The sequence below is a fragment of the Chiloscyllium plagiosum genome, chromosome 19 (genome assembly GCF_004010195.1).
Source record: "Chiloscyllium plagiosum isolate BGI_BamShark_2017 chromosome 19, ASM401019v2, whole genome shotgun sequence".
Lineage (NCBI taxonomy): Eukaryota > Metazoa > Chordata > Chondrichthyes > Orectolobiformes > Hemiscylliidae > Chiloscyllium > Chiloscyllium plagiosum.
The window spans coordinates 66,931,479-66,954,166 of NC_057728.1; the positions used below are offsets into that span (position 1 = coordinate 66,931,479).

Consider the following 22,688-nt stretch of genomic DNA (forward strand, 5'->3'; position numbering starts at 1 on the left):
TCCGTGTGTGATGGAGTGTGTGTCTCCGTGTCTGATGGAGTGTGTGTGGGTCTCGGATAAAGCTCAAGAAGCTAGTTAGCTGGTCACTCTGCTTGTAGGAAAATGAGAGGTCACCATGCCCCATCGATGAAACCTGACTCATACCTGTAGGTGTGATGTCAGGAGCTGTGACAGAGATTGACGAAATTCTCCTGGCTGACGTACAGTTAAAGGCTGAATGTCAGCTGATATAAGGAACAGCAAACAAAGAACAATGTAGCAGGGGAACAGGCCCTTCGCCCCTCCAAGACTGCGCCAATGCATTTTGCCCTTCCATGCTAAAACTATCTTCTCTTACAGGATCCATATCCCTCTATTCCCTTCCCTGTATCCGTCCAGATGCTTCTTGAATGCTGCTATAGTGTCTGCTTCCACCACCCCCTCTGGCAACACATTCCAGTCACTCACCACCCGTTGTGTGAAAATCTTGCCTCATACATCGCTTTTAAACATTCCCACAACCACCCCCAGCCCCCCCACGTTGAACCTGTGTCCCTTAATAATTGACCCCTTCACCCTGGGAAAAAGCCTAATTCTTTTCATTCTATCCATGCCAATCACAATCTTATAAACTTCCACCAGGTTATCCCTCAATCTCCTGTGTTCCAGTGAAAACAAACCCAGTCTATCCAATCTTTCTTCATAATTAAAATCCCCAAGACCAGGCAACATCCTGGTAAACCTTTTCTGTACTGTCTCCAAAGCATCTACATCCTTCTGGTGACCAGACTGTACACAATATTCCAAGTGTGGCCTAACTAAAGTTCTATAAAGCTGCAGCATAACTTGTCTATCCTTATACTCAATCCCTTCCTATGAAGGCAAGCATACCACAGGCCTTTTCTACTCCCTTATCTACCTGCACTGTCACCTTCTTTGATCTGTGGACCTGCACACCCAGATCCCTCTGCATATCAGCATTCCTAAGGATTCTCCCGTTCACTGTATAATTTCCACCTGTACTTCCAAAATGCATCATCTCACATTTGTTCGGATTAAACTCCATCTGCCATTTTTCTGCCCATGCCTCCAACTGACCTCTATCCTCTGACAATCCTCCTCATTATCCGCAACTCCCCAATGTTTGTATCGTCTGCAGACTTACTAATTACACCAGCTATGTTTTCCTCCAAATCATTTATGTAGACCACAAACAGCAGAGGTCCTAGCACTGGTCCCTGTGGAACACCACTAGTCACAACCCTCCATTCCAAAAAGCATCCTTCCCTTTGTGTCCTATGACTAAGCCAGTTCTGTATTCATCTTGCCAGCTCATCCCGATACCATGTGACTTCACTTTTTGTACCAGTCTGCCATGAGAGACCTTGTCAAAGGCTCGACTGAAGTCCATTAGACACCAACTGTTTTTCCCTCATCAATCATCTTCGTCATCCCCTCAAAAAACTCAATCAAGTTAATGAAATATGACCTCGTCCCGCACAAAACCGTGCTGTCTCTCAGTAATCAGTCCATTTGCTTCTGATTGCGTATAGATCTTGACTCTGAGACACTTTTCCAGCAATTTCTCTCCTATCGATATGACACTCACAGGCCTGTAATTTCCAGGATTATCCCTGCTACCCTTCTTATCGGCCATTCTCCAGTCATCTGGGACCTCACCTGTGGCCAATCAGGATACAAAGGTGGCTGTCCATGCTCCAGCAATTTGTTTTCTTGCTTCCCTCAATATTTTGGGATCGCTCTCATCAGGACCCAGGGTCGTATCTATCTTAATAATTTTTAAGACGCACAACACCTCTTCCTTTTTAATATCAACTTGGCTTAGAGATTCAATACTCCTTTTCCTGAGACTATCCCCCACCAATTGCTTCTCTTTGGAGAATACTGATACAAAATATTCACTTTGGACCTCCCCTCCCTCTTCAGACTCCACACACAGATTCCCTCCTTTGTCCTTGAGTGGGCCAATCCTTTCCCTGGCTACCCCCTTGTTTTTTATTCTTGAATAAAGGTGTTATTGGAGATGCCGGTAACTAGTGGGACCTTGGCCTTGTTGGTGCAGCAAGATTTGTGGGTGACCCTCTCAGCAAATCCCAACCCCCCACCCACCGATCAAACAGCCAGGAACACATCTCAGTAGGCCCAAAACCTGGGAACGTGTAATTTATTTTATACTTCGCACCAATCCGTTGTCCATGATTAGTTCAAAATCATTGCGATGAACAAACTTTGAAAAGGTCTCTGTGCTCGCCATTGGAGATGGTGTATTTTTGCCAGTGGATTTGAAACATTAATGCTTATGTTACTTATTGAACTTGGTGTATGCACTATTGAGCAAACCTCTTTACTGAGGCTATCTCCATAGTAAATACAAGTCAATGTGACACTAATGAGCAATCAGTCCAGCTGGTAAAAGTGGGTGTGCCTTGGAATTGCTTGTCTGATTGAAGGGTTCCTTGATATTCAAAAGGTTGGGAACTAGTCCAGCTAGAATACATTATCATAAAGACAACTCAGCAAAACATCACAAACCTGGACATCAGGATGACATTGGCAACTCTGTATTTTAATTTATTCGTTTACAGGACATGAACATCACTGACTGGTCCAACATTTGCTTTCAAGTTGCCCCTTGAGAAGGTGGGGGTGAGCTGCCTTCTTGAACCACTGCAGTCCATGTGCTGTGGGTAGACCCACAATGGCCTTCAGGGGGGAGTGCCAGGATTTTGACCCAGAGACAGTGAGGGAACAGCGATATATTTCCAAGTCAGGATGGTGAGGGGCTTGGAGGGGAACTTGCAGGGGGTGGTGTTCCATTGTATCTGCTGTCTTTGTCCCTCTAGATGGAAGTGGTTGTGGGTTTGGAAGGTGCTGTCTGAGGATCTTTAGTGAATTTCTGAAGTACATCTTGTAGATACTACACACTGCTGCTACTGAGCGTCGGTGGTGGAGGAGCGTCGGTGGTGGAGGGAGTGGATGTTGAAGGTGGTAGATGTAGTTGTAATCAAACAGGCTGCTTTCTGATGGATGGTGTCAAGTTTCTTCAGTGTTGTTGGAGCTGCCCCCATCCAGGCAAGTGGGGAGTATTCCATCACACTCCTGATTTGTGCCTTGTAGGTGGTGGACAGGCTTTGGGGAGTCAGGAGGCAAGTTTCTCACTGCAGTATTCCCCAGTCTCTGACCTGGTCTTGCAGCCGTTGTGTTTATGTGGCGAATCCAGTTGAGTTTCTGGTCAATGGTAAGCCTCAGGAAGTAGATGGTGGGGGATTCAATGACAGTAATACGATGGAATCTCAAGGGGCAATGGTTCAGTTCTCTGTCACTGGAGATGGTCATATGTTGGCATTTGAATGCTATTTGCCACTTGTCAGCCCAAGCCTGGATATTGTCCAGATCTTGCTGCATTTGACTTTGTGATGGAGGGAAGGTCATTGATGAAGTAACTGAAGATGGTTGGGCCTAGGACACTACCCTGAGGAACTCCTGCAGAGATGTCCTGGAGCTGAGATCTTCCTATGTGTCAGGTATGACTCTAACCAGCGGAGTTTGTCCCCTGATACCCGTTGATCCCAGTTTTATGGTAATAACTAAGGTAAATGCTGACTTGATGTCAGCTACAATCACTATCACATCACCTTATAATTTATTTGTTAATGTCGATATAACAGGAACTAATTCACATGCCATGAACTGGGTTCATAGATTCCAGAGAAAGGAGATGAGGAGGGATGCTGAGATTTGTGATTGATAACAGGAGTCAGCACTAAGGGCTGGGGGCAGAGGAAAGTTGCAGGGACAGGTTCGTTCACATCAGCTGGATTTAACACATGTCAGTACGGGGGCAATGGGTCAAATGGACAACTGCTGCACCCATTGCTCATACTCCTACAGTTTACCTGAGGGAGAGTCACACCAGGGGGAATTACCGCTGACAGACAGCCGCACTGTCAGAGGGTCCGTGCTGAGGGAGTGCCACACAGTTGGAGGGTCAGTACTGAGGGAGTGCCGCACTGTCGGAGGGTCAGTGCTGAGGGAGTGCCACACTGTAGGAGGGTCAGTACTGAGGGAGTGCCGCAGTGTCGGAGGGTCAGTGCTGAGGGAGTGCTGCACTGTCAGAGGGTCAGTGCTGAGAGAGTGCCACACTCTCAGAGGGTCAGTACTGAGGGAGTGCCACACTGTCAGAGGGTCAGTACTGAGGGAGTGCTGCACTGTCGGAGGATCAGTACTGAGGGAATGCCACACTGTGGGAGGGTCAGTACTGAGGGAGTGCCACACTCTCAGAGGGTCAGTGCTGACGGAGTGCTGCACTGTCAGAAGATCAGTACTGAGGGAGTGCCGCACTGACAGAGGATCAGTGCTGAGGGAGTGCCGCACTGTCAAAGGATCAGTGCTGAGGGAGTGCCGCACTGTGGGAGCGTCAGTACTGAGGGAGTGCCGCACTCTCAGAGGGTCAGTACTGAGGGAGTGCCACACTGTCAGAGGGTCAGTGCCGAGGGAGTGATGCACTGTGGGAGCGTCAGTACTGAGGGAGTGCCACACTCTCAGAGGGTCAGTGCTGAGGGAGTGCCACACTCTCAGAGGGTCAGTGCCGAGGGAGTGCCACACTGTCAGAGGGTCAGTACTGAGGGAGTGCTGCACTGTCGGAGGATCAGTACTGAGGGAATGCCACACTGTGGGAGGGTCAGTACTGAGGGAGTGCCACACTCTCAGAGGGTCAGTGCTGACGGAGTGCTGCACTGTCAGAAGATCAGTACTGAGGGAGTGCCGCACTGACAGAGGATCAGTGCTGAGGGAGTGCCGCACTGTCAAAGGATCAGTGCTGAGGGAGTGCCGCACTGTGGGAGCGTCAGTACTGAGGGAGTGCCACACTCTTAGAGGGTCAGTACTGAGGGAGTGCCACACTCTCAGAGGGTCAGTGCCGAGGGAGTGATGCACTGTCGGAGGGTCAGTGCTGAGGGGGTGATGCACTGTCGGAGGGTCAGTGCTGAGGGAGTGATGCACTGTCGGAGGGTCAGTGCTGAGGAAATGGTGCCGTAAATTCATTGATAATTATTAAAAGGCGATCAGATAAATGGATCGAAAAATAAGTAATTTGAAAGACAATTGGGAAGTAGCAGCCAAGTGGGTGTCCATTTAGCTCTTTAAAAGTGCCAGCACAGACCTGACGGATGGAGTGGCCTCATTCATGCTGTATGATTGACGGCTGCTGGAATATATTCCGTGGTTGATGTAAGTCCTTCAGGAAGGAGGCCACAAATGGGCAAAATGACCATCAAGGTCAGGTCACCCATCACCGTCGCTAAATGGAGAGGGTTCAACATAAGCAAGTGTGAGGTGATCCATTTTGGACTGTGAAAGGATAATCATGGGTGCTTTCGAGATGGTGTGAAGTTAAATATCGTGTGAAGTTAAATATAAGATGTCCAAACAAACTTGCAGGTTCAGATGTGTGGATCTTATGGATCATGAACGGCTGCAGAAAATAATCAACAAAGCTAATGGAATGCTGCCTTTTATATCTCGGGCAATGGAGTATATGGACGCAGAGGTTATGCTACAGTTAAACAAAACCCTGGTTTGATCCCACTGAGAGTACCGTGAGCAGAATTGTGCATCACACCAAAGGAAGGAGATACTGGGATTGCAATGTAAGTTTGCAAGAATGATATCTGGACTTCAGGGTAAAAGCTATTAGGAGAGTTCAGATAAATGTGGCCTGTTCTCTCTAGAATTTAGAAGATTAAGAGGTGATCTGATTGAAATCTTCAAGATATTAACAAGAAAAATCAAGGTACATAGAGAGAAACCATTTCCACTGGTTGGGGATTCTAGCACTAAGGGCAGAGTCTGAGAATGAGGGCCAGAGCGTTCAGGAGAGATGTTAGGGAGCACTTTGACACACGAAGGCTGGGAGAGGTTTGGAACTCTCTTCCACAAACAGCAGTGGATGCTGGATCAGTTGTTAATTTTAAATCTGAGATAGATACACTCCTGTGAAGCAAATCTATTAAGGGATATGGGAGTAATAATTTGAGTCTGGTAACTCCTCATCAGAACACATCAGGCATGAAGAAGGGTCATGCAACTCAAAGGGTTAACTCTGTTTCTCTCTCCACAGATGCTACCAGCCCTGCTGAGCTTCTCCAGCACTTTCTTTTTTTTTGTTTCAGGTTTCCAGCATCAGCAGTTCATTGTTTTAGTTGTGCAGGTGTACGGAGTTAGGCCACATCACTCATAATCATATCAAATGGGAGAATAATCTGGAGGGGCTGAATGGCCTACTTGTGTTCCTATGTTCCTAACCCAAAAAGCCAGGCCTATGATTCACCGATGTTTGTTCATGAGCTCCTGGATTAGCTGCTACAGCCGTATCCATGGTGATCCTTCCAGTTCCACTCACTGAACATTATCGTGTAGAGGCAGCCACTGAAACATCCTTAACCTCTCAAGGACTCTCTCGCTCGGATTCCTGGCGAAAATCTGTACAGCTGCCTCTCTTTTCAATTCTCTCGACTGCGACATCCATCAGAATCAGATTTTAACCATTCAGATTTGAAGGAACAAAACAGAATTAATTGTAAATGTTTCAGAGTGGCATCATCAGCCTAATGATGATGAATGGCAAATGGCATGAGGGAGCAGGAAATTGTGAGCCAGCAATTTTGTACCTTGCTGGAATTTAACTCTTTTCCAGTCAGTAGTTGCAGGGTAGAGGGTAGCTGCAGCTGGAGTTTAATCTCAATTTACTCTCACCAGACCAGGCTATTACTGCCCTGACCTCTCTATAGGACACTAAACATAGAAAATAGCAGCTGGGGACACTATCCAATCCCTTAGGTCAGTTCCACCTCTCAGTGCAGTCTTGGGCTGCTTTATTATCTCACTTCCACTCACCTGCATTATTCCCTTATCCCGTAATTCCCTCAGCGCCCAACACCATATCCACCTTTGATTCCATATTACTGGAGCAGGCTGGACGGAGTAGATAGGGAGACATTGTTTCTGCTTGTAAAAGGAGCAACAACAAGAGGGGCATTGTTTTAAAGTGATGTGCAAATGAAGCAATGGTAACACGAGGAAAATATTCTTTACCAAGTGAGTAGTTCAGGTCTGGAATGCACCTGCCTGGAAATGTGGTGGAGGCAGGTTCAAGTGAAGTCTTCAAGAAGGTATTGGATGTTTTGTTTTGGTTTAGAATTGTGTGCAGGAATGTGGGGAAAAGGTAGGAGGCTGGCTCTAGGTGATAGAGGAATTGCAGGCATGATGGGCTGAACGGCCTCTTTCTGCCCTATCACAATTCTGTGATTCTATGGTACTCATTTACGGGGCATTCAGAACTCTCTCACTGAGACTGTCCCAAATATTCACAACTCTCTGAGTGAGGCTAGCACTCCTCAGCTCCATCTGAAATCATTGGCAGCTTCTCTTCAGACTGTGACTCTGGGGTCGAACCTCTCCATCCATAAAGCATACCATCCCAGCCACTACTGAGTCAAGGCCCTTAGGAATTTTACACATTTCTAAAAGATCACCACTTGTGTTTCTAAACTCCAGAGACTACAGGCCCACATAGAGGTGATGGTCAAGAAGGCACAACAATGCCTCTTCTTCCTTAGAACACTCAGGAAATTCAGCATGTCCTTAAGGACCCTCACCAACTCCTACATTGAGAGCATACTGTCCGGGTCTATAACAGCCTGGTACAGCAACTGCTCTGCCCAGGACTGTAAGAAACGACAGAAGGTGGTGAGCCAAGCCCAGAACATCACGGATATCATCCTCCCATCCATGGACTCCATTTACACAGCTCACTACCATGGAAAGGCTGCCAATGTCATCCTCCCACCCCAGAAATTCTCTCCTATAACCTCTTCCATCAGGCAGGAGATACAGGAGCTTGAACACACACACCAGCAGGTTCAAGAACAGCTCCTTCCCGGCTGTTATTAGATTGATGAATGGATCGCTGTAACTTCAAGTAATGTTCATCTTGTTAATGCTGTTCTTGTCTCATGTATGTTCTGTGCAGTGTGACCTATGTGTCTCATTCTGTCCAAGTTTTCTTTCACCCTAAGATCTGTATGTCCTTGCTCACTATGATCTGCCTGTACTGCTCACAAAGCTTCTCACTGTACTTAGGTACACATGACAATAAATCAAACCAATCAATGAATGTTCTCAATCTCCAAATCCCAGGAATCAGTTGAGGAAACCTTTTCTGCACTCTGTCTTTGGCATTTTTCCTTAAATACGGAGAACAAAACAGTGCACAACACTCCAGGTGAGGTCCCATTAAGGCACCATCGAATTGTAGTGAAGATCTCATTTCTTCAGTGCAGCTTTGAGTGCCTGAAGAGAGGTATCAAACAGGAAGTATGAAATGTGTAACATTTGGAAGGATATCAAATTGTGAAGATGTTTGTGTTTATAGCTGTGCAAATTCATATGAGGAACCAATGCTGGGCTAAATGGTTGTGCAGGGTCTTAGTGAAACACACCTGGAGCAGTACACTGCAGTGACATCACCACTTAAGAAAAGGTGTAACTGAATGAGAAATAGTTCAGCAGAGGGTCACTCAACTCATTCCTGGAATGGGGGATGATTGTCTAATGAGGATAGGCTAAACTTTTATCCGTTGGAGTTTAGAAGGATAAGAGAAGATCATATTGAAACAATTAAGATCCTGAGGGGTAAAGATAAAATAGTGCAGATGCTGGAAATCTGAAACAGAAATAGGAAGTGCTGGAGAAAATCAGCAGGTCATTCAGTCATAGAGCTGAAAAGCACAGAAATAGACCCTTCAGTCCAACTCGTCCATGCTGACCGATATCTTAAATTAACCTAGTCCCATTTGCCAGAATTTGGCCCATATCCCTCCAAACCCTTCCTATTCATACACCCATCCAGATGCCTTTTAAATGCTGTAATTGTACCAGCCTCCAGCACTTCCTCTGGCAGCTCATTCCACACATGCACCACCCTCTGTGTGAAAACGTTGCCCCTTAGGTCTCTTTTATATCTTTCCCCTCTCACCCTAAACCTATGTCCTCTCGTTCTGGACTCCCCCAGCCCAGGGAAAAGACTTTGTCTATTCACCCTATCCATGCCCCTGATGATTTTATAAACCTCTATAAGGTCACCCTTCAGCCTCTGATGCTCCAGGGAAACAGCCCCAGCCTATTCAGACTCTCCCTATAGCTCTGACCCTCCAACCCTGGCAACACCTTTGTAAATATTTTCTGAACCCTTTCAAGTTTCACAACATCGGGTGGCATGATGGCTCAGTGGTTAGCACTGCTGTCTCACAGCACCAGGGACCCGGGTTCGATTCCAGCCTTGGGCAACTGACTGTGTGGAGTTTGCATATTCTCCCCATGTCTGCGTGGGTTTCCTCCGGGTGCTCCGGTTTCCTCCCACAATCCAAAGATGTGCAGGTCAGGTGAATTGACCATGCTAAATTGCCCGTAGTGTTAGGTGCATTAGGCAAGGGTAAATATAGGGTCAGGGTGGGTTACTCTTCGGCGGGTCGGTGTGGACTTGTTGGGCCAAAGGGCCTGTTTCCACACTGTAGGGAATCTAATCCTTCCTGTAGCAGGGAGATCAGAATTGCATGCAATATTCCAAAAGTAGCTTCCCAACTCCTGTACTCAATACTCCGACCAATAAAGGAAAGCATACCAAACGCCTTCTTCACTATCCTATCTACCTGTGACTCCACTTTCAAGGAGCTATGGACCTCCACTTCAAGGTCTCTTGGTTCAGCAACACTCCCCAGAACCTTACCATTAAATGTATAAGCCCTGCTCTGATTTGCCTGTCCAAAATGCAGCATCTCACATTTATCTAAATTAAACTCCATCTGCTACTCCTCAGCCCATTGGCCCATCTGATCCAGGTCCCCTTGTAATCTGAGGTAACCCTCTTCGCTGTCCACTACACCTCCAATTTTGGTGTCATCTCAAACTGAAAAACAGTTAATATTTCATATGGGAGAGTTCAGCATAGCAGCTGACCTCTGACTGGTCAGGTAACTGTGTAATACAGACGAGGTGAAGGGGAATGAAACAGGAGGAGACAAAAGGCCCAGAAGGTGGTTGCATCAAGCTCTCTCGATTCTGTTGCTTGGAAGATGACTCTACAACTGTCTATTGCAAGAGCAAGGGTAAGCTACAGGAAAGTGATGTGACACCTCTACAAGTCATTGGTCAGACCACATTTGGAGCATTGCGTTCTGTTCTGGGCACCTTATTTAAGGAAGGATGTTAAAGCCCTGGAGACAGTGCAACAGGAATGAAGGATTTTAGATGCAATGAAAGGTTAGAGAGATTGGGCTTATTCTCCTCCGAGCAGAGAAGATTAAGAGGTGATCTCATTGAGGTGTTCAAAATTATGAAGAATTTTGCAAGGGTAAAGTAGGATATTCTGTTTCCTCTCAATCATATCCTAGGATTCTCTGGGAAGCCAGGGAGGAGATTGCAGAACTTTGATATTTATGTTGTCATTGTCTACAGGAATAGTGCCAGAAGACTGGAGGATAGTTCTGTTTCCTCTCAATCATATCCTAGGATTCTCTGGGAAGCCAGGGAGGAGATTGCAGAACTTTGATATTTATGTCGTCATTGTCTATAGGAATAGTGCCAGAAGACTGGAGGATAGCAAAAGTTGTCCCCTTGTTCAAGAAGGGGAGTAGAGACAACCCTGGTAATTATAGACCAGTGAGCCTTACTTCTGTTGTAGGTAAGGTGTTGGAAAGGGTTATAAGAGATAGGATTTATAATCATCTAGAGAGGAATAAGTTGATGAGAGATAGTCAACACGGTTTTGTGAAGGGTAGGTCATGCCTCACAAACGTTATTGAGTTCTGTGACCAAACAGGGGGATGAGGGTAAAGCGGTTGGTGTGGTGTACATGGATTTCAGTAAGGCATTTGATAAGCTTCCCCATGGTAGGCTACTGCACAAAATACAGAGGCATGGGATTGAGGGTGATTTAGTGGTTTGGATCAGAAATTAGCTAGCTGAAAGAAGACAGAGGGTAGTGGTTGATGGGAAATGTTCATCCTGGAGTTCAGTTACTAGTGGGGTACCACAAGGATCTGTTTTGGGTCCACTACTGTTTGTCATTTTTATAACTGACCTGGATGAGGGTCTAGAAGGATCGGTTAGTAAATTTACGGATGACACTAAGGTCGGTGGAGTTGTCGACAGTGCGGAAGGATGTTGCAGATTACAGAGAGACACAGTTTAGCTGTAGAGCTGGACTGAGAGGTGGCAAATAGAGTTTAATGCAGAAAAGTGTGAGGTGATTCACTTTGGAAGGAGTATCAGTGCTATGCAGAGTACAGTGCTAATGGTAAGATTCTTGGCAGTGTAGATGAGCAGAGAGATCTCGGTGTCCATGTACATAGATCCCAAAAGTTGCCACCCAGGTTGATAGTGTTGTTAAGAAGGCATACAGTGTGTTAGCTTTTATTGGTAGAGGGATTGAGTTTCGCAACCATGAGGTTGTGCTGCAGCTGTACAAAACTCTGGTGCGGCCACACTTGGAATATTGCGTGCAGTTCTGGTCACCACATTATTGGAAGGATGTGGAAGCTTTGGAAAGGTTTCAGAGGAGATTTGCTAGGTTGTTGCCTTGTATGGAGGGAAGGTCTTATGAAGAAAGTTTGAGGGACTTGAGGCTGTTTTCATTAGAGAGAAGAAGGTTGAGAGATGACTTAATTGAGACAAATAAGATAATTAAAGGGTTAGATAAGGTGGACGGTGAGAGCCTTTTTCCTTGGATGGTGATGGCTAGCACAAGGGGACATAGCTTTAAATTGAGGGGTGATGGATATAGGACTGATGTCAGAGGTAGTTTCTTTAACAGAGAGTAGTAGAGGTGTGGAATGTACTGCCTGCAACAGTAGTAATCTCAACAACTTTAAGGGCACTTAAATGCTTATTGGATAAACATATGGGCGAGAATGGAATAGTGTAGGTTAGATGGGCTTCAAATTGGTATGACAGGTCGGCGCAACATTGAGGGCCAAAGGCCCTGTCCTGCGTTGCAATGTTCTATGTTCTATACAATGTCAGTTGGTAGGGAATACAAATTTGAGGTTGTCATCAGGAGAGCTGGGAGTGAGATGAGGAGAAAAGTGAGAGAGCTGTTTGAATTTGGAATGCTGCCTTGGTGGAGGTGAATTCCTTCAGAGGCTTCAAAACAGAGCTAGACACATATCTGAAAGGGTTCCATTTCGAGGGCTATGGAGATAGGGCTGGAGAGTGGGACTAATCAGATAGTACTTTTGGGAGATAGAACAGACACAATGGATTGAATGGCCATAAAATTCTATGAATCTATGATTTTAAACAACAGGAAAATGAAAGACCCCTGAATTCAACCACATCACCAGTGAATTAGAAATAGATCATCACTGAAATCCCAACTCATCTAGTCTTGTGATTTTGATGTGGGGATATAGACTTGTGTTCCTGTGACTATTACATTCTCCTAATCATGATATGTGTGTTTGTTTTTGTGTGTGTGTGTGTGTGTGGTAGTGGGGTGGGGGCGGGGGGAACAGTTTGGAATTTCAAAAGGGGGTAGAGTCTAACTTAAATAAATTAGAAATTCAAAACATTACATCAACTAGAAATCCTGTTTTTTTACTATTCTTGTTGAAGTTAAGAATGCTACAATAAAACAATAGATTACCGAAGGAATCTGCTGTGGTTTGCTTTTAACCTTGGGGAGCAGTCAGTCAGAGACAAGATGGGATTCGCGTTACTTTCATTCAATCTTCCCATTTTTGGTGATTTTGGGAATAGTGGGTGTTGATTTTCAGTGCATTGTCACAGTGGGTGGTGACAACAGCTCCATTCAAAACATCATAAATCATTTCAACAAAGATTGACCTTCATAGATGTGAAAATGGAACATGGTTGATCTGGAATTCTGGCCAATTAACCTCCTGATGGTGTCCATCCCTGCAGCCTCACTAATGCTGGGATAAGAAGGTGCCCATCCCTGCAGCCTCACTAATGCTGGGATAAGAAGGTGTCCATCCCTGCAGCCTCACTAATGCTGGGATAAGAAGGTGTCCATCCCTGCAGCCTCACTAATGCTGGGATAAGAAGGGGTCCATCCCTGCAGCCTCACTAATGCTGGGATAAGAAGGTGCAAAACAAACGATGGTCAGTGGGCGAATAAAATCAGTCACTCTATCCAATATTACCCACAAGATGTGAGTCAATGGTTTGAGCCAAATATGACACTTCAACAGAATTATTCTGTTCTGCCTAACTATATTCGAAATGTTACCTCTGTTTCTCTCTCGGCAGAGACTGCCAGCACTTGGTTGTTTCTTTATTTACAATAGAATATTATTTCCAGAAAGTGATTGCATAAAATTGAAAACTTCAATGCTCTGAAAGTTAATTTATCTTGTACAATTTACTGACATTGAAAAGCAAAAGAATCTCTGAGCTTATGGGTGGCAGGGTGGCTCAGTGGTTAGCACTGCTGCCTCACAGCGCCAGGGACCTGGGTTTGATTCCAGCCTTGGACGACTGTCTGTGTAGAGTTTGCATGTTCTCCCTGTGTCTGCATGGATTTCCTCCAGGTACTCTAGTTTCCTCCCATAGTCCAAAGATGTGTAAGTTAGCTGTCATAAATATGGGTTATAGGGATAGGGCTGGGGTCTGTATGGGATGCTTTTTAGAAGGTCAGTGCAGACTTGATGGGCTAACTGGCCTCTTTGTGAACTCAATGAATATTTGAACTGACAGAAGCCTTGACCTGTTTATAAAGAGGAGCTCCTGTGAGATAACTGTGGTGTCTTTCAGTGCTGTTGGTGAGGGTTATCTCCCTGTCATAATCTCCTGGTGCCTGGTTTATTCAGGGAGCTCCCAAGGATCGTACCAACCAGGAGTCATGTAGCTCGAATGCTTTCTTCTGATCTCACTCCTCCTCCTCCAATGTAGGAGTATAGTTTTATACAAATTCTTAAACTGAGTCACTATCTGCTCATTCAGAGGAACAGAAGAACAACATTCAAAGAAAATCAGAAAGATTTTTAATCAGTGTCCCTCAATCAACTCCAGCAAAACAATTATCTCATCATTGTTAATTATGGGATCTTTCTGTGTCTAAATTGGCTGCTGAGTCCCCAACATCACAACAGTGACCACACTTTAAAACCTCCATCATTGGTTGTAAAATGTTTCTGTTTTGAGAGATGATGTGTCTTTTTGATCATCCCTGCTTTAACTCATACCCGTTGCTAAGCAGCAAGTCCCCGAGATCCCTGGGGAACATGCTCTTCCTCACCTCTCACCTCTTTCACAGTTTGATCAGATTTCAGGTTTATGTCCTTCTAACTTTCTGAGTTCTCCAACTTGAGCTAAAACTGCAGCTTCAGATTTCATTGAGGGCCCCATCGGGTCACAGTTAATGATCTAACAGTGCTAACAAGCAAGTCGATTTCTTTCCAGCTCAATTCATCAATCTTTCCTTTTTACTCTATTTAGTTGGAAAGAGGGAGAGTTTCTGAACAGTCTACGGCAAAATGACCAAAAGATCTGCACCCTAAGAACACAGTCAGGCTTGGTACGAGGGCTGCACTATCATGGACATTATGCCAAGGCAGTGACTGCTCCTTTCAAAAAGATCCCAAAAAGATCTGGTGAACAGAGGTATCACCATTCAAGTATGTCCCATAATTACAAATGAGATAATTTGGCGTTTCATCTTAGTGTTGCTTGTGTGATCTTGCTGTGCACAAATTGACTACTCTGTTTCCTTCAGTACAGCAATGGCTGTACTTAAAGAGTACATCTTAGAAACCTTACAGTATGGAAACAGGCCATTCAGCCCAACAATTCCACACCAACCTTCCAAAGGGCATCCTCCCCTGACCTAAACCCCAACTCTATCTCTGTAATCCTGCATCGCCCATGGCTAATCCACCTAGTCTGCACATCCCTGGTCACTATGGGCAATTTAGCACGGCCAAACCACCCTAACCTGCAAAGCTTTGGACTGAGGGAGGAAACCCGTGCAGACACAGGGAGAATGAACAAGTGCCACACAGACATTTGCCTGAGTGTGGAATTGAACCAGGGTCCCTGGTGCTGTGAGGCAGTAGTGCTAATCACTGAGCCACCATACCACCCTTTTAGGCTGGAAAGTATTTTGGAAGTTTCCTAACAAGCCACTAAATAAAAGCAAGCACTCTCTTTCTTTAAAAAGTACAGGCATCTTCACTGAGTGTGAGAGCTGTTCTGATGTTACACTCTCAGGCAAGTTACAATTTGTCTGCTGATGCACTAATTGAATGCAGCCTTTGATACCAAGACATGGTGACAGCAGAAATGTCACAAATTGCAGCCAGATGACAGATTAGAGGCAGCTTGAGAACCAGCTCTTCCTAATGAGATGCTCTAGTTACCCTCTCAGGATGGTACTGAGAAACTATTGCAAACACTCACTACTTCGGGAGACTATGAAGAAATACTCTGGGTCAGAGAAGCGACCAAAAGCCGTCTGCTTATTTCTAGAGCATTAGTAAAAACCCACAGAAGACATTTCTCCTCCTTCCTTGCAGCACACTGGTGAATTCAGGTTACAATGATGCTGATTAAAAATAATTGCAAGAATCTATGAATCAGAATTCTGTATCGTTTAATGAATGGGAGGAGGGGTTGATATATTGTTTTAAAAAAATAATAAATATTTCATTAATGTAACTGAGGTGCTTTTTTTCCCCATTTCTTCCCTCCCAACACCACAACATTTACGCTCCAAGGTCTTTCCCAGTAATAAACAAAACAGGCAGCATTTCCATGATTTTCTTTACAATTATTAGTGATTCAGTTGGATAACATCTTTATTTTCTGTGATTGTAACTGTCTAAATGTAACATTTTTCCCTTCAGTGCACAGAGCACATACAGTACAGGATGAGTATACAAAGCCTCTTCATTCTGGGGAATGAGTGAGACTGGGAATTAGAAATGTGCTCATGCCCCAGGAACAGGCTTTTTGATCTGGACCAATAGAATGAAAGCAGTTCCACCCTTATACTGAGAATCTGACCCTTACTCCTGGCAATGGTCCCAGCTGCCTACTTCATGTCAGCTACACCAACACAGCTTTTGCTGCACCTTATCAGAGCCCGAGACACACTCTGCCATCAGAACTACAGCATTCCCAGTCAGTCTGAACAAGGAGTCAAGGAGATATTAAGGCATCTGACAAAGCCAAATGGGAAAAGCTGACAAACACTGGAATCGCGCAATACCCAAAAAACCAGGTCAGTGTTTTGGTGTGAACATAAAAACATTGAGAAATAGGAGCAGACATAGCCCATTCAGCCCTTCCAGCCTGCTCCACCATTCATTATAATCATGGCTGACCGTCCAGCTCAAAGCCCTATTCCTGCTTTCTCTCCCATACCCTTTCACCCTCGCAGAGATATATCTGTTTCCTTCTTGAAAACATTCAATGGTTTGGCCTCAATTGTTTTCTGTGACAGAGAATTCCACAGAGACCCCGCTCTCTGGGTGAAGACATTTCTCCTGATCTCATTCTAGTCCAGTTAGAACGTTATACGTTTCTATGAGATCCCACCATTCCCACCTCCCCAGTCTTCTAACCTCTGGTGAAAATTGTCTTAGCTGATCCCCAACTGAGCCCAGGCCAGCACTAGATTCCAACAAAAGACGTGTCCCCACCTCCCACATGGGGATATGCCTGGTCATCCCTGAAAAAGATGGTCATCGCAATAATTCTGAAACTAAAGTTCAGACTAGTGGGCCAAGGCTAGATATTTGGACCTTTATTTCCATTTGCAAAGTGATTAACATCCAGTTGGATAATGGACATGTTTTGTTTATCTTTCCTCATTATCAGGCAATGCTCTTCCTAACTGCATTGTGGGTCCACCTACAGCACATGGACTGCAGCGATTCATGAAGGAGCTCACCCTCACCTTCTCAAGGGGCAACTAGGGACCAGTCAGTGACACCCACATCCTATGAATCAATGAATAATGTGCATGTGCTTCCTATCAGCCAATGCTGCACAGTGGCTCTGTGATTAGCCCTGCTGCCTCACAGCGCCAGGGACCCGGGTTCGATTCCACCCTCTGGTAATTGTCCATATGGAGTTTGCACATTCTCCCCGCGTCTTGCATGGGTTTCCTCCCATGGTCCAAACATGTGCAGGTTAGGATGGATTAGCCATGAGAAATGCAGGGATGGGGGGGTTTTGTGTGGGATGCTGTTTAGAGGGTTGGTATTACTCAATGGACTGAATGGCCTGCCTCCACACTAAGGATTCTATCGTTTGGGGACCTCAGGGACAGAGAGCCACTTTCCATCTCTAAATATTTCCCAGCTTCTCAAGGGAAAGCCTGTACTAGGTGTTTTATTCCTGTTGTGATGATACGTTTGGAACTCTCATCCTTAAACCGTAGTCGATGCCAGATCAGTTGCTAATTTTAAATCTGTGGTAGATAAATTTTTGTTGAGCAAAGGTTTGAGAGGATATGGGCCAAAGGCCGGAGCTAGGTCTCAGTTGATGGAATAGGCTGGAGGGGCTGAATGGACACCTCCTGTTCCTATGTTTCTGTATTACATTCCTAAAACAATTTAAAGACAAACAGGGTTTCAGACTTTGGAAGTGAAAGTATTTCAGCATTGTTTAATGTTGCAGCCTTTGGAAAATGTGGAATATGTAATCATTATTAGCAGCTTTCTATTCTTCAGCAAGTATTTGTTGTTTCCCCCAATATTGGGAAAAACCTGTCACTGGAGACAGGTCTTTCAATTCTCATCAGCCAGGGTTATGGCCCTGTTCAGTCACCATTATGAAAACAGGTCAAAACATTTCAAAAAGAGAACTGTCATGGTATGATAAACATTGCATTGACAAATCCCTGTTCCCCTCCAATGGAACCTATTTTACTGTGAGTCAAGATTAGAGTGTTGCTGGAAAAGCACAGCAGATCAGGCAGCATCCGAGGAGCAGGAATATCTATCCTTCATCAGGAATGTTACTGTGGCCTGCCCTCAAAACAGAATTCGGGTATGACTTCAAACTTTCACAGGGAATCCTGATGAAGGACTCTGACCCAAAGTGTCGATTCTCCTGCTCCTTGGATGCTGCCTGACCTGCTGTGCTTTTCCAGCACCACACTGTCAACTTCAAACTTTCAGATCCTTGTAAGGGCTGAAACTGAATGTCGCCTTCCTCATTGCTCCATGGAAGGATGAGTGCATTGTAAAAAGCTGGAATCTCAGGGCTGTCTCTCAGGGGCCTGTTGGTCATTGGAGTGAGGAGCTGCAGTCAGTCAGCCCAATGAAATTCACCAGGTGTCACTTTGCTAAGTCCCCCTTGTATCAACCGTGTGTATGGTTTATGTACAATATCAATCCCCTTTCTCCAAAGTCCCCTTTGTCGAGTAATGGGAATCCTCTACTTCTACTGTGGGAAAAATGGAGGCTGTACTTCATGAAAATTTCACAACTTTTCATTAGACACAGTGTAAGGGACTGAAAGGGTTAAGAGACTGAAGGGTGCCTTAAGCTCCGCCTATTACAATGATGTCATATGGACAGGAATGTGACCAGAAGGACCTACCAACTAGATCTTCATCAGTCTTTCTAACAATGTCTGTCACCTCTGTCGCAGGTAGGACCTCCTGACTCAGAGGTAGGGGCACTACCACTTCACCACAAGCACTTTCTATCACATTAGTGATAGGAACAGGAGGAGCCAGAGGCTACACTCTGTTTAAGACAGGAGCCACTTGCTTTCAGTGCATCGTGTGGTTTTCCTATCCCTCCCTAGACTAAGGAGATCCCTGTAGATTCCTGCAGATCCCAACAGGAAAGAGCTAGTGACAGCAAATCCACCCGAAAGCCACAATAGTCTCACTACATTCCACAGCCGCACCCCAGCCCCATTCCCACTATAACAGCCCAACCCCTCCCCCGGCCCTGATGTGAACTGGACATTCCCTTCATTATTATACATTGAATCGTTTCAATTTTCCTGCAACATAAATAGATTTTAAATCTTTAAGAATGTGACATCTTCAAGCTGTAACCTCAAAGCCTCTTGCTCTAAAACAGCATTTGATTTCTTTCACTGCAGTCTGTGGATTATCATGTCACAAACACAATTCAGAAATGGAGAGAAGCGACTTTCATTAGTAAATACTTTTAAATGAGATTGAGGTGTCATGAATAATTTGGTGTGCAATTTGAAGCCTTGAACCCTGCCACGGTATAACGGATTAGAGCTTCTGATTCAGAAAGCACATCATTCCTGTTCCAGTTGACAGTCACACACATTGCACAGATTTATATTCCGGCTGGGATTAGTGGGCAGGCCATAAACCATAACAATACAGGCGTAATGGCAGAGAAAATACCACCTGGAGTTTACAAATCTCCAGCACAGTGAATCTAACATAGCTACCAGGAGTTAGCCCAGCACCTCACCCCTGGTTCCACTCATTATTCATAATTTGCATCTTACTCAGTCCTTTAACATACTATAACATCCCAATGTGCTTCACTGATGCACAACACTGACAACAAAAGGTCAATTTTTTTAAAGATCTGTTTATGAGAAGTTAATGTCATTAACTCGGTCAGCATTTGTTCCCCATCTCTAATTGCCCTTGAAAACAGTAGTGATTTACCACCTTTTTACTTGTTTAGTCCAACTGATAGTCTTGATAATCCATTTCAGACGGCAGTTAAGAGTCATAGAGCCATAGAGATGTACACTATTCCATGTACGTCCATATGCCTGTCCAATGACGACTCAAATGTACTTTAAGTTGGCGAATCTACTACTGTTGCAGGCAAAGCATTCCATACCCTTACTACTCCCTGAATAAAGAAACTACCTCTGACACCTGTCCTATATCTATCACCCCTCAATTTAAAGTTGTGTCCCCTCGTGTTTGCCATTCCCAAACTTGGAAAAAGGCTCTCCCTGTCCACCCTATCTAACCCTCTGATTATCTTGTATTGTCTCTATTAAGTCACCTCTCAACCTTCTTCTCTCTAACGAGAACAGCCTCAAGGCCCTCAGCCTTTCCTCATAAGACATTCCTTCCATACCAGGCAACATCCTAGTAAATCTCCTCTGAACCCTTTCCAAAGCTTCCACATCCTTCTTATAATGCGGTGACCAGAACTGTACACAAGACTCCAAGTGTGGCTTTGTACAGCTACAGCATGACCTCGTGGTTCCGGAACGACTCTATTAATAAAGGCCAAAACACTGTATGCCTTCTTAACAACCCTGTCAATCTGGGTGGCAACTTTCAGAGATCTGTGTACACGGACACCGAGATCTCTCTGCTCATCTGCACTCCCAAGAATCTTACCATTAGCCCAGTACTTTGCATTCCGATTACTCCGTCCAAAGTGTATCACCTCACACTTAGATAGATTACTTACAGTGTGGAAACAGGCCCTTCAGCCCAACAAGTCCACACCGACCTGCCAAAGCGCAACCCACCCATACCCCTACATTTACCCCTTCACCTAACATTATCCACATTAAACTCCATTTGCCACCTCTCAGCCCAGCTCAGCATCCTATCTATGTTTCTGTGCAACCTACTACATCCTTCGTCACTATCCACAACTCGACCGACCTTAGTGTCGTCCGCAAATTTACTAACCCACTCTTCTAAGCCCTCATCCAGGTCATTTATAAAAATGACAAACAGCATTGGACCCAACACCAACCCTTGTGGTACCATTCACCATGAAACTCCTATCTTGATTTGACTTTCCATAATGCAAGCCCTCACATTTATCTACATTAAACTCCATTTGCCATTTCTTAGCCCACTTCCCCAGCTGATCAAGGTCCTGCTGCAATTTCTGATAACCTTCCTCACTGTCCACAATACCGCCTATTTAGTTAAGTTTAATTTGGAGTCACGTTTGATCCAACGTCCTGGGCCAAAGGGCCCAATCTTATGCTGTACAGCTGTTTGTTCTATCAATGTAGCTGTCACATGTTCACCATTATGCAGACTGGTCTTTTACAGGCAAACAGAAACAGATAAGGACCACTCAGCCCCTCGGTTTTCCTGCCTAATAGAAATCTATCTACTTCCACCTTAAAAGTCTTCACTGAACCCCACCGTCCCTTCTCCAGCCTTCGGAGGTAGATTGTTCCAAAGTCACCCAACCCTCTCAGAAAAGAAATTCACATTATTTTTGCACTAAAAGAGCAACACCTAATTTTAAACAGTGACTCCTGGTTCTGGACTGACCATAAGGAGGAAGCATCCTTCCCACATCCATTTTGTCAAGATTTATTTCATGTTGATTTAATAAATGGAATTTAGATTCCAGTTGGTGTTGTGAGGGTGGGGCATCTCTGGATTACAGGTCTGCCTCTGAAATGGACTTTTGAAAACTTGCTGGAGGAGGGGATGCCGTGTGAAATGGGCCTTGGAGAAGTTTCTCTGAGTATAACCTCTACAGGCTCTTGTCACCAAACAGAGAACAGTTGCAAAAACAGAGAGCAGCTCCAGAATGAACTGGTCATAGGACAGCTGGGATTGGTCAAAGTCATGATTGAAATTTTAGAATTCTCATTGTCTAGGAGGGATAGAAAACCAAAGGAGGTTAATCATCTTAACCACTCCCTCCAACAACATTGCTGGCTCTCCTTCACCATCCACCACTCTCACATGTAACTCCCTCCCCAACACTGGGAAGGCTAACAATCACACCATTATCCCACTTCTCATTCAGTGCTCCCAGGACTGGCCTGAGGGTTAAACCTTCATTCCTGGAGATAAAAGGATGCTCCAGAGAGTTGCCTGAGTGGGAAAGTGTAATGGGGAGACAATAACGGAAATTGAAAAGATCAGGAATTGCAGGTGTAGTCTTGAACAAAAAGCTTTAAAAATCCTTCAGTTGAAAACAAACAGCATTGTCAGAACAACCACATCAACTGGCAATTGCAATCCTTCCAAGATAATTATAGAGGCTATCATCTGTCTCCTGAGGTTTATAATCACCCTCAAAGTTTATTTCAAAATAAGCTATTGATTTTGTTCTCCATATATCTATATAGCCCTAGTTATATTGAAACTCCTGTACCTCATCAATCACTTTACACAGCTTTGAGGCAAAATGGTGAATAAATTCACTGACTGGAAATAAGATGAGTTTTATGCACTGCACAGCTCCTGGTTAGGTATTCACCAGAATTACCCATTCAGCAGGATTATCCTAATGGATGGAGACTCTGAGAGTTAGCCCCACCCTGCTGCAGGGAGTGAACTGCAGAAGAACATCCACAATCACTGAAGATTGTTTTTTAAGAAGTCCTTCATTTGAACAATTTCGTTTATTGATCACAAAACTGGAGCTAACACCAATATCAGTGAACCAGGTGAGGTGATTTGACAACAGGAGATGTGATATGAGGTAATGAAACCTCCAGGAATATATCATCCAGAGTTATCGGCTATTAATGTTCAAACTTCCTAACAACAAACCCAGTAAGGATGGATGATCAGATGTCATCGTTTAACTGTGGTTTTCATTAGACTGCCTTCAAAAGAGAAAAGCAACAGCAAACATTTACTTAATAATAACCTGAACATTTATGCAGTTATAATCCTGACACTTATACAGCTTACAAACCTTTTA

General features: G+C 44.7%; 1 long non-coding RNA gene across 1 annotated transcript in view; it reads right to left on the minus strand.

Annotated features, from left to right (window-relative positions):
• The window catches only part of LOC122559410, a 183,283-nt gene that overhangs the window by 55,052 nt on the left and 105,543 nt on the right, over window positions 1–22,688 (minus strand). The window lies entirely within an intron of this gene.